The sequence below is a fragment of the Salvia miltiorrhiza genome, unplaced genomic scaffold (genome assembly GCF_028751815.1).
Source record: "Salvia miltiorrhiza cultivar Shanhuang (shh) unplaced genomic scaffold, IMPLAD_Smil_shh original_scaffold_350_2, whole genome shotgun sequence".
Lineage (NCBI taxonomy): Eukaryota > Viridiplantae > Streptophyta > Magnoliopsida > Lamiales > Lamiaceae > Salvia > Salvia miltiorrhiza.
In genome coordinates, this window is record NW_026651531.1 from 318592 (window position 1) to 330185 (window position 11594).

At 32.7% G+C, this 11594-nt stretch overlaps 1 long non-coding RNA gene across 1 annotated transcript; it reads left to right on the plus strand.

Moving 5' to 3' along the window:
- The first annotated feature begins 8145 nt into the window (after positions 1 to 8145).
- LOC131004192 (uncharacterized) lies at positions 8146 to 11295 on the plus strand. The gene is made up of 3 exons (XR_009094928.1): positions 8146 to 8762; positions 10475 to 10537; positions 11050 to 11295. It is a non-coding gene; the product is annotated as an uncharacterized LOC131004192 (long non-coding RNA).
- Positions 11296 to 11594: the final 299 nt, after the last annotated feature.

Sequence of the window (11594 nt, forward strand, 5' to 3'; positions counted from 1 at the left end):
AGACCATAACTAATGTAACACCCCGAATATTTAGATTTATTATATAGGTTTAATTATTAGTATTTTTTTTATAGCATATTATTTTTAGATTTTTTTACATGATACATATATATATGCACCATTAATTTTATCTAGATTATTATTATTATTAATTCGATTCCTATTAAAACTAGAACTTTTTTATCATTTTTATTCTTTATCCTATAAGGAGATATACATAGAATACAATTTCTTTTTGTCACATGTAGTTAATAATTATAGTATAGTGATAATTATGTTTTTTTTTGTATATACGTATATATACCTATATCTATATAGCTCTTTAGTTTTTTTTATGTTTTAAACATTGTTTCCAGTTAAAGGATTTATTCGTTCATAACAATTATTATCACAATCTTTGTATTCAATCTAGGATAGTAACATTTAATGCAATAATAATAAAGAAATACATGCAATGATTACATATACCTATATTATATATATATACGAATTTATCTATACAAATAATTATATATATAAAAGAAAGACACGTAACTTTTTATATATGAAACTCTAGATCCTAACTGCATGCACCAATGTATATACGTACGTTTATTATATGAATAAATATTTATGCTTATCTGCAATAAAAGAGATTCACATAAACAAATGTCATGTTGATCAAGGACTTCCCTCAAATTGGTATAAATAGTTGTGGGATAAATTTTTGTTCAGGAGGAGAGAGACGAAACATTGAAAGAAATTAAAGCAGAAAGTTTATATACATATTTTTCTTCCTCTTCGTTTTTCACATATAGGAACGTATTTTTTTAAGCTTCAATATTAAGGTGAGGGATTATATGCTTGTGGTTATATTCATGTATGTTTTTATATGCTCTTATTTCATGTTTGATTATACTTGCTCAGCCATGTAGAAATACATGTTCAGAATATCAGCCATGTTGAAATACATGTTCAGCCATGTAGAAATACATGTTCAGAAATCAGCCATGTTGAAATACATGTTCAGCCATGTAGAAATACATGTTCAGAAATTTAGCCATGTTGAAATACATGTTCAGGGGCTCTCAGTTCGCCCATCAGATTATCAGTATATGTGTATGACAATGTGAATTATTTGCATGTTTAAGCGTATGTGAATATTTGCATGGTTTCTCACTGAGTATATTTTCAATATGCTCACCCCTTATCTTCTCAGTTTTGCAGTTATGGAGTTGAGGTGGCCATGGAACTCGAGAATGACTAAAGATTTAGTATTTTCATAGAAATTTAAGTTGAACATGTCACTTTCTTTTAGTTTATCTTTTTCTTCCATGTTACTCCCTCCGTCCCACTCCAATAGGCTCGCTTTCCTTTTTGGGACGTCCCACTCCAATAGGCCCAGTCTTAATTTAGAAATATTTAGGGGTTCATTAGTTAAACTTTCACACTTAATTAAGAGGGATATACCCTCAAAATAAACCCTAATCTAAGTCACTTTATTTCACATTGCACATTCCTCTTCTTCTAATCTAAGCCCGGAGCTCTTCATCTCCACCCTGGAGAACACCATCTTCGCCATCCAAAAGGCGGACGACGCTGCTACTGCCTTGAGCGGGGAGATGAAGTGGTGGTTCTGAAGTCTGGAAATTAAAGCCGCGCCTTGTGCAGCCGGCGGTGGTGCGATTTGTCAAGCGGAGAGGTTGTGAAGAGTCACGACCGGCGCGTTCTGGAGGCAAGAGTGGCTCTGCGAACAGATGGCGAACGGAGGTGTCGGCGGTGTTGTTCAGCATCTGGAGAAGGCGGCGGTGCTATGGTGTTCTACTGTTGTCAATTTTCTTGGCTTTAATTTTCAGATTTGCTTTAAATTTCAGCCGCTCTTTTCAATATATTGGCTTCAAATATCAGATTTGCTATGGTGTTTTACTGTTGCCAATTTTCTTGACTTTAATTTTCAGATTTGCTTTAAATTTTCAGCCGCCCTTTTCAATTTATTGGCTTTAAATTTCAGATTTGCTATGGTGTTCTACTGCTGCCAGAGAACACCTGCCAATTTTCTTGGCTTTAATTTTCAGATTTGCTTTAAATTTCAGTTGCCCTTTAATTTGTTGCTTAATTCGTGCAATAAGATCTTGATAATGAAGCAAATATGATTAAGGAAAAATAAGGGAACACTTAAAACCTTAATTATTGGTGGACCACACCATTTACCTACAAAAAAATGAGTTTCTTAATCTCCGTGCCGAAAGGAACTGGGCCTATTGGCCTGGGACGGAGGGAGTACTACATTAGTTTTAGCAAGTTGATTTTAAATTAGTTTAAATTGTGATAGTCAATGAATTTTATTTTTAACTATTAGTTCTTCAAGATTTTAGTTTGAAAAGTTTATGAAAATTGGGGCGTTACAACTAAGTTTTGAGAATCATCTCGTCTAAAGCTTAAAAAATTGATATAAGATTCAAATTATATCATGTCAATTTATATGAGAATATTTATTTATCATAACTATTCTATATCCTACGTGGCACTCTCACAATTTAGTATTTGCTTCACCCTCAATTCTACACTATATGACATTTTTACATTTGTTTTCATCTATTCAAAATTGAGTTTATACAAAACTTCATCAATTCATAACCTAAATAAAAGGCTCAATCTCCATGAATACATTAGCTCATCTATCTTTCCCACATTGATATTCTTTTAAATTTAATCAAGAAAAAGTCTAGATAAAAAAATATTTGTAATATGTATTTCAAATAAATAGTTTTTCATATTTTTTTATAGTTGCAATAGTTTTTCACAGTAAATTTATATTAAACTTCATAATTCAAAGTCTAAAAAAATTGTAATTAGATTTAAAATCACAAGTATTTATTTTTAAAAATAAAATTAAATAATTTTTTATTTAACCAAATAAAATTGATCAACCATTCCGCCAATTAAATGTGAAATTTTGGTTTGAAGAGTAAGAGCATCTTTTTATATAGGTTTAATTTTGGTGAAATCTCATAAAAAAAATCAATGTGGGATGAAAAGATTTAGATAAATAAGAATGAATAAATATTAAATTCTTTGGAGAATTAGAATAAATAAAAATGAAAAAAATAAGGTGATGCAACATAGGAGTATTCCATTTTTTATTATATATGGGATGATATTAATATTTATTCTCGTCCCAAACACATATAATAATACCAACTAATTCTTGAATTTGTTTAAATTTATAAAATATGTATATAAATAAATAAAATATAAATCAATAATTGGTTGATAATCTCAAAAAAAATTCAAACAATAAGAATCTATTTATTTCAAATACATTTAAATATATTTTTATTATTTTTTCAAAGTTAAGTATCTTTTTATTTAGATTTTTAAATGGCAAAGTTTAATAATCCTTTTATTTAAATTTTGAATTGTGAGATTTAATATAAATTCAATATATATGAGAATGTGTTAGATCAATTAAGAAATGATAATTTATTTGAAATTATTTTTCATGATCAAATTAAATTGAAGAATCTATTTATTTTAAATGCATCTCAAAAGTATCCTTTTATTTATGTTTTTTTCATGGTGAAGTTCAATTTAAGATCAATGAAGGAATGATAAAATATCAATGTGGGAACGATGATAAGCTAATATATACATGGAGATTAAGCCCTTTTTTTAGTACAAAAATATATATGAAATAATTTAATTTGAAATAAATGTCATATATGAGAATGTGTTAGATCAACACATTCTTACAAAACTTCATCAATTCTACACTTATTATGACCATAATGATATATCTTAATATCATTTTCTTTATTTTATATGACGAAATTAAATTAAATAACTTATTTATTTAAATACATTTAAGTATTATTTTATTTTATATGACCACATTCAATTGAAGAACCTATTTATTTTAAAAACATCTATATTTTATTTAGGTTTGCAAATATTGAAATCTAATTACAATTTTTTTTAGAGTTTGAATTATGATATTTAATATAAATTTAATATGAAAAACTATTGCAACTCTAAGAAATGTGAAAAACTATTTATTTGAAATACATATTATATGTATTTCTTATCTAGATTTTCCCATTATTAAATTTAATAGAATATTAATGGGAAAAGGCTAAATAACCTAATGTACTTATGGAGATTGGGCCTTTTATTTAGGTAATGAATTGATGAAGTTTGGTATAAATTCAATGTGGGATGGATGAAAATAAATATAAAAATGCCATATAGTGTAGAATTGAGAATGAAGTAAATACTACATTGTGAGAGTGCCACATAGGATAGAGAATGATGGAGAATGCTCCAATATGTATCCTATTGTTGTAAATATATCTATAAGATATATCTTATGTGTGTTGACCAAGAAACCTCCCTAAAACCCTAGTTTCCTACTTGTATAAATAGAGGCCTTTAGCCTCCATATTGAATACACTTCATTCGTATTCTCTACTCTATTCTCTTGCTTCTCTCTAGTTTATAACACGTTATCAGCACGAGTCTCTAGCCCTAAGTCTCTTTAACCAATTCAATTGAATTACTGGCCGTGGGAAAGCATGATCTCTAACCAATTCAATTACTGGATGTATGCCGTGGGAAAGCATGGTGTTTTTTCAAACAAGGTACCATTAGATTTCTAATCTAAATTCCTATTCATATCTTTTTCGTAATCATCAAAGTTTAGAATAGAGAAACTTTGAAGTTTTAGAATATTATAATGTTTAATGTGTTTAAATCAATTAATTGGTTTTGGAAAACGAAATCACAGTAACACGCTTGATATAAAACAGATTGTTAATTCAACTTTATGCCGATTTCTCAAGTATTTATACTATTTGTGATTCGATTCAGAGATTTGAAGCATAGATGTGTATATTCTATTAATACATGTGTTCAACTGTATATATCCAATCAACATGTATATATTTTGATTGCTTTTCTGTTTCAATTGTATTTGATCAGTTGTTTTTATTAATGCAATTAATCTATTAATTTTATTCTCGATGTAAATGAATAAGTATTTTTTTTTTCTAAAACAATCACTTAATTGCTTTACGCGCGCCTTTCGAGCGGCACTTTTTGAGATGAAATTATATATGGATTATATTAAATTTCTCCTTTTATAATTTTCTCTAATATGGAGAATTGTATCATTAAAATAAATCATTTGTTTACCGTATTGTTATCAATTTCCATGCCAAATTTCGTGATTTTTGTGCTCTTATTTCAAGATTTTGACATGTTATATTTTGAAATATACTATATATATACGGTCTATTTATCCGAAATGATCTTGAAAATTAATTGATGCTATTTAAATAGCACAAGTAATATTCCTGAAGAATATTACATTCAAGATCTTAAATTAATGCTATTAAATAGCACAAGTAATATTCCTAAAGAATATTACATGCTTTTGAAAAGCAATTTATATTATATGCTCTTGAAAATAAGACCTTGAGCACAAGTAACATTTTTGAATAATATTATATTCAAGATCTTAAATTGATGCTATTAAAGTAGCACAAGTAATATTCATGAAGAATATTACATGCTCTTGAAAAGAAATATATATTACATGTAGACCATGAATGTCAAATGGCCCTAAAGGCCGAATGGTTGTACTCTTTTTTCCTTACTAAGTTTTTTTCCTATGAGGTTTTCTTAGTTAAGGTTTTTAACGAGGCAACTAGTGTAATATATGAGTAAATATATATGTCTTGTACTCTTTTCCTCTACCGAATTTTTCCCATGGGGTTTTTATGGAGAGGTTTTTAACAAGGCATAAACATCTATACACTAACATCATATGAAATCTTATGATATTTGTCTTGGTGATAGTGACAATACACAAATTATTCTTCAAAAGAAGAAGCATTTCCTTAAGTTGACATTAGCTGAGGATAATGTTAACACAATATCAGGTGCATCAAACATCATTGAAGGCTCCGGAAGAGCTTGTATCATTTTGTCAAATGATACTAAATTAGATATTGAAAATGCCCTGTACTCTAGTAAGGAACTTACTAAGTTTCAAGAATGTCCGTAATAATGGATACCACATCGAGACAATTGTGTGGAAGGTAAAAATGAATATCTTTGCATAAATTCTTTTGTTTCAGGCTATAAGCTGACAAAAGAAAAATTAGCATCACTACCTTCTGGAATGTATTATACATTCATAAAAGCAATTGAGACAAACCATGTCATGAACGTGAAGTTCAATGACACAAAAGCTTTAAGCTTTGGCATGATAGGTTTGGACATCCTGGAGCAACTATAATGCGCTGAATAATCAATAATTCATATGGGCACAACATAAGAATCAAAAGGTTTTTTCTACAAATGAATTCTCATGTGATGCTTATGCGCAAGGCAAGTTAGTCATTAGACCTTCATATACGAAGGATAATACTGAATCTCCATCTTTCTTAGAAAGAATTAAAGGAGACATTTATGGACCTATACATCCACCTTGTGGAACTTTTCGATATTTTATGGTATTAATTGATGCCTTTTATAGATGGTCACATGTATGCTTGCTTTCTACTAGAAATGCAACATTTGCTAGACTACTTGCTCAAATTATAAAATTAAGAGCTCAATTCACATACAATTCAATTAAAATAATTCGTCTTGATAATGCTAGTGAGTTTATGTCTCAAGCATTTGAAAACTATTGTATGGTTATTGAAATTGAGATTGAATATACAGTAGCTTGTGTCCATACTCAAAATGGTTTAGTAGAATCATTGATTAAACGTCTTCAAATTATTGCTAGACCATTACTTATGAAATCAAAACTCCCAACTATTGTTTGGGGTCATGCCATATTACATGCTGCAACATTAGTTCGACATAAGCTAATCATGAATACTTCCCAATGCAAATTATTTTTTGCTGAGAACATGATGTTTCTCACTTACGAACTTTTGGTTGCGCGGTTTAAGTCCCAATTGCACCCCCCCCCCCCCACAACGAACAAAAATGGGTCCCCAACAAAGACTTGGGATATATGTTGGATTTAATTCACCCTCGGTTATAAGGTATATAGAACCTTTAACAGGTGATTTATTTACTGCACGTTTTGCAGATTGTCATTTTGACGAAATGACATTTCCAACATTATAAGGAATAAATATACATCCAGAAAAGCACAAGGAACTCTCTTGAAATGAGAAAAACTTATCACATTTTGATTATAGAACAAATCAATGTGAACAAGAAATTGAAAAGATCATTCATTTGCAAAAGATTGCAAATCAAATTCCTGATGCTTTTGTAGATACAAGAAAAGTGACACAATCTCACATATATGCTGCAAATACTCCAGCTAAAATTAATGTCCTTGAAGGACAAATAAATTTGGCAGCAAATGAGTCTAAAATTCGTCAATAACATGGTCGACCAGTTGGTTCCAAAGATTCTATGCCTAGAAAAAGAAAGAGGCAAGATGGAAACCAAACAATGACGAAAATGACTAATCAACCAATGAAAGCGATGTAATTCCTAAAGAATTACAAGTATTTGAAAATTATGAGATCTCAATAAATTATTTACATCAGATACTAGAGAGAGAAAATATCATTGTTGATGATATATTTACCTTTCATATAGCTCTTCATGTTTTAAATGAGGATCCTCAACTAAAGTCTGTTGCAGAATGCAAACAGAGACTTGATTGGCCAAAGTGAAAAGAAGCTATAGAAAGGGAATTAAATTCTTGTGATAACCGGAAAGTATTTGAATATATAGCTCTAACTCCGGAATCTAAAATCCATCTTGAATACAGGTAGATCTTTATTAAAAAGAGAATCGAGAAAAATGAAGTTACGAGATATAGAGCAAAACTCGTAGCACAAGGTTTCTGTAGTAGCCCGCTATTTTATTTTATGATTAAGATTAGTAAATGCGATATTTAAATTATTGCATCCTCAGTTATTTTTAATCCAGTGATTAATTTCCTGTTAAGTTAGCCTAAATATTTGAATGTAATGCAATTGCATGTTATGATCGCAATCGAATTATTGAGCCAGTCAATAATTTATAATTTTAGATTTATAACTGACTTAGTAAAGTCAAGTTATTTTTTTTTTTTTACTTGCAATAGAAATATCATTTCTATGTATTTACCTTTATCACTCGAGTCGTGGATTTATTTCAGCTTGTGAAGTGAATTAAATCTACAGATTTAATTTAGATTTATTCTACAAGTCACGATGTTAATGGATGAGAAGTCAACAATCAAAATATGAGAATTTTTAGAGTATTTTGTATTTTTAGCAAGACCCGAGATTAATAACATATATAGATTTACCAACAGAGAATGATTTATTTTATTCATCACATCACAACTTTACAACTTATTATTCACTACATCCCTATTTCCTACCTACTACATCAAGAAAACAAACCAAACTTCCTACCTACTACATCAAGAAAAGAAAAGGGAAGGCATGCGTGTGGGAACAAAATCAGCCATTTTAGTAGACTACTCAAGTATAGCCATTAATGCACTCCTTCAAATAAACATATCAGCCAACAACACTCTTCATTCATTCCCTTAGACACCAGATTTTAGACACCAGATTTGAGAGAGAGTAAGATGATTTCTGCTGCCAAACCTTGAGAGGTAAGTCTTGATTCGAATTTCCTCCATTCCTCTTTAGTACCTCCTGAAATTGTCAAGAAACAATATTTGCTGTTTCAGCTTTCATCTCATTGAATCCAATCAACAACATCAGCTACCAACACAAAACAATTGCAAGGTATCTATACTAAGCTCCTTTATTTCGAATCCAGTTTGCATATCATCCAACAAGTATGTTATTTTCTAAAGAATTCAGAATAAGCATAAATAACATAATCATTTTTCCCATATAGAAACAACAGACTTCACTAACACAAGATTATAGAAAAACAAGAGCTCACTAGACTCATGAACAATAGCTTTAGAAATCTCTTTCCCTTCCACGAGAATCATGAAATCCCTAAGGTGTGAAGATGATTCATATTGCATAATAACCATAGCGTTTGAATTGACTTAGCATTTTTGGGGAAAGGGGAGAGGTACTTTGCTGTACCTGTTTCTGTAAACCGGGAGAGGGGTGACTTCCTGTTCCGTCAAACCGAGGGGAAGCAACGATGGTGAAGCTTTTACTGTCTCGCCCGAAGTCGAGTAAGGCAGCGGCCTTTCGCGATAACAGGTCGACGATGACTCTCACCGAATCACAGAGCGGCGACGCCTTGTGGAAAGAGAAGCTAGGGCTCAATTCTTTTGAGTTTGTGTATTTCTGAAATTGCGGAATTGAGAGGAGAAACGATGGTGCGTCGGCCTCACCATAGCTCGGAAGAGAAACAGCGGTGATTCGTGGTGCCTTCACCCAGCACTGACAGCGATGGAAGGAGCCGACCTCGTCGGACCTCAGAACGGCGTCAGAAGCGGCCCCGCTCGCCGGTTACTCGGTGACGGCGGTGGAGGCGATTTCTGATTTGGGAAATTAGGGCTCACCTTGTTTCTACCTCGCATCTGTGAAGTGAGAGGAGAGACGCCAGTTTTCAGGAGACGGCACAAGCCGAAGAACGGCGTCGACTCCGCCGGAATATCTGAAGCGTGATCAAGCCCGGGAAGTGGCGGCAATGTCGCCTGAGCCGAAGGAACCTAGGGCTCGATTGGGTTGCTTCGTCGAGACTGAGGAAGGTGAAGACGGCGAGAGAAGAGGACAGACGATGGGTCGGACTTCAGAAGGCGGCGATGTCGCCGGATTTTCAGAGCCGAGGTGACGGCGGCGACTCCAGAAAAGAGCTAGGGCTCAATTTGTAAAATATGAAGGGGAAATCGCAGAGGAGAAACAGAGAGAGAGGGGTGGAGTCAGGGGCGAAAGCAGAGCCGACGAAGGCAGGCGACGACTCGCCGGAGAAGGTCACCCGCGGCGGTAGTTTTCAGGTGAGAGGAGAAGGCTGCGTGTGCAGCCGTGAATGTGAGAAGAGAGATGGGAGATGGGTTGTTAGATTGGACCTAAGAGTTATTTGAGGAGTGGGCCGAAATTATGGTAATTTGGGCTTCTTTGTTTTTGGGCTAAGGAATTCTTATATGGATTAGCAATGGGCTAGCATTATTTAATTATTTGGGCCCAGACTGATGGGCTGAAAATGCTAGACTTCTTTTAATAATTTGGACTGCTTTAACTATTGAGCCCAAGTAGAGATTAATTATAGATTTGTTAATCGATGAATTAGACTCAATTATTTTTAATTACTGATAAATTGAGACGATGTTATTAATTAGTAAGCGGGCTAGAATATCCTAAGAAGGGTGGATTAATTAAGATTAATAATCCGATATCATAAGACGAGCTTTAATCCAATAGTTAGATTAATAATTAAAGGAATATGAGTCATGCATATTTATTTTACGCATTCTCATTTATTTGAGAATTTTCATCGAGTTAAGGTTTGACCTTATGTTCTCGCATTAAAGGTTAAGCGCAAGAGTAAGAACTAGTCAAGGGGTTACTGAACTGTAGCAAAGCTTTGCTATCAGGTGGGTTTACTTTCATGTATATATATCAAATGAGTTTAATGTTACAATTGAACAAGTTATTTCGTTCCAAATTATTTGAACTGAAAATTATTTTAATTATTGTCTTGCCATAAATATTTAAATTTTAGTATGATATCTATCTGCGTTGGCTTTGCCAATGATGCAATCGAATTCGGGTCCTGAGCAGTTGATAGCTATCCTGCCAGGACTAGTGTACACCAGTGACCGTGAGTCATCTAGCGGGTTGGCCGGTCAAGTGACTGTGAGAGGTGGCCACCTCTCCGGCACAAAGTTCCAGATATGATAGATTACAAGAGAACTTAGTCTGCAGACGAACTTTAAGAATCACAAATGAATTTAGTAAGCTTGGACCTTTTAGCTAAAACTCCCTTGCTGTACTGTTTATGATGGCATGACAATTTATAGTTTTTACGCAATGATGTGTATATTTAGGCATACGTGCCCACTGAGTACTTTTGTACTCAGCCCTCCATATATTTCTAAATGTGCAGGTTGAGCAATGGCTGATGAAGATGAAGTGATGAGCGGAGCTTTTGTCATGAGTTTAAAATGGACTCTTGGATACATGTCTTCATACATGTAATCAGATTATGTTATTCCGCTGCATACTCTCAAGTAATATGTCTTTAAGCTAAGTCGGGTTCATCCGAACTCACGAGTTAATCGAGTCCTTGTGACTAAACAACAGTTATCTTATGATTGTCCCTCCTTAACAATGATTTGATTTCGAGCCTTCATTATTTATTCACCCCCTTTCTATCCCCGCTTCTAATCTCCCTCCCTTAGTCACGGTTTCTCCGATTTAATTATCCTTAATTAGGTTCGGTCGTGACAGAATGGTATCAGAGCAGATCGTTTGCTCTGAATCCAAAAGTTACCCAATTAGCCCTAGATTAGATATTAGTATAAAAGTGTCAGTCGACAAAAGCTCAGCACTTCATCACATCGTCATGCTCAGCAAGAAAGAAGGTGGTAATGATTTTAAAACATTGAGAAGTTCACGTTTTATATGAATGTACTGATGCTTACATTCAAG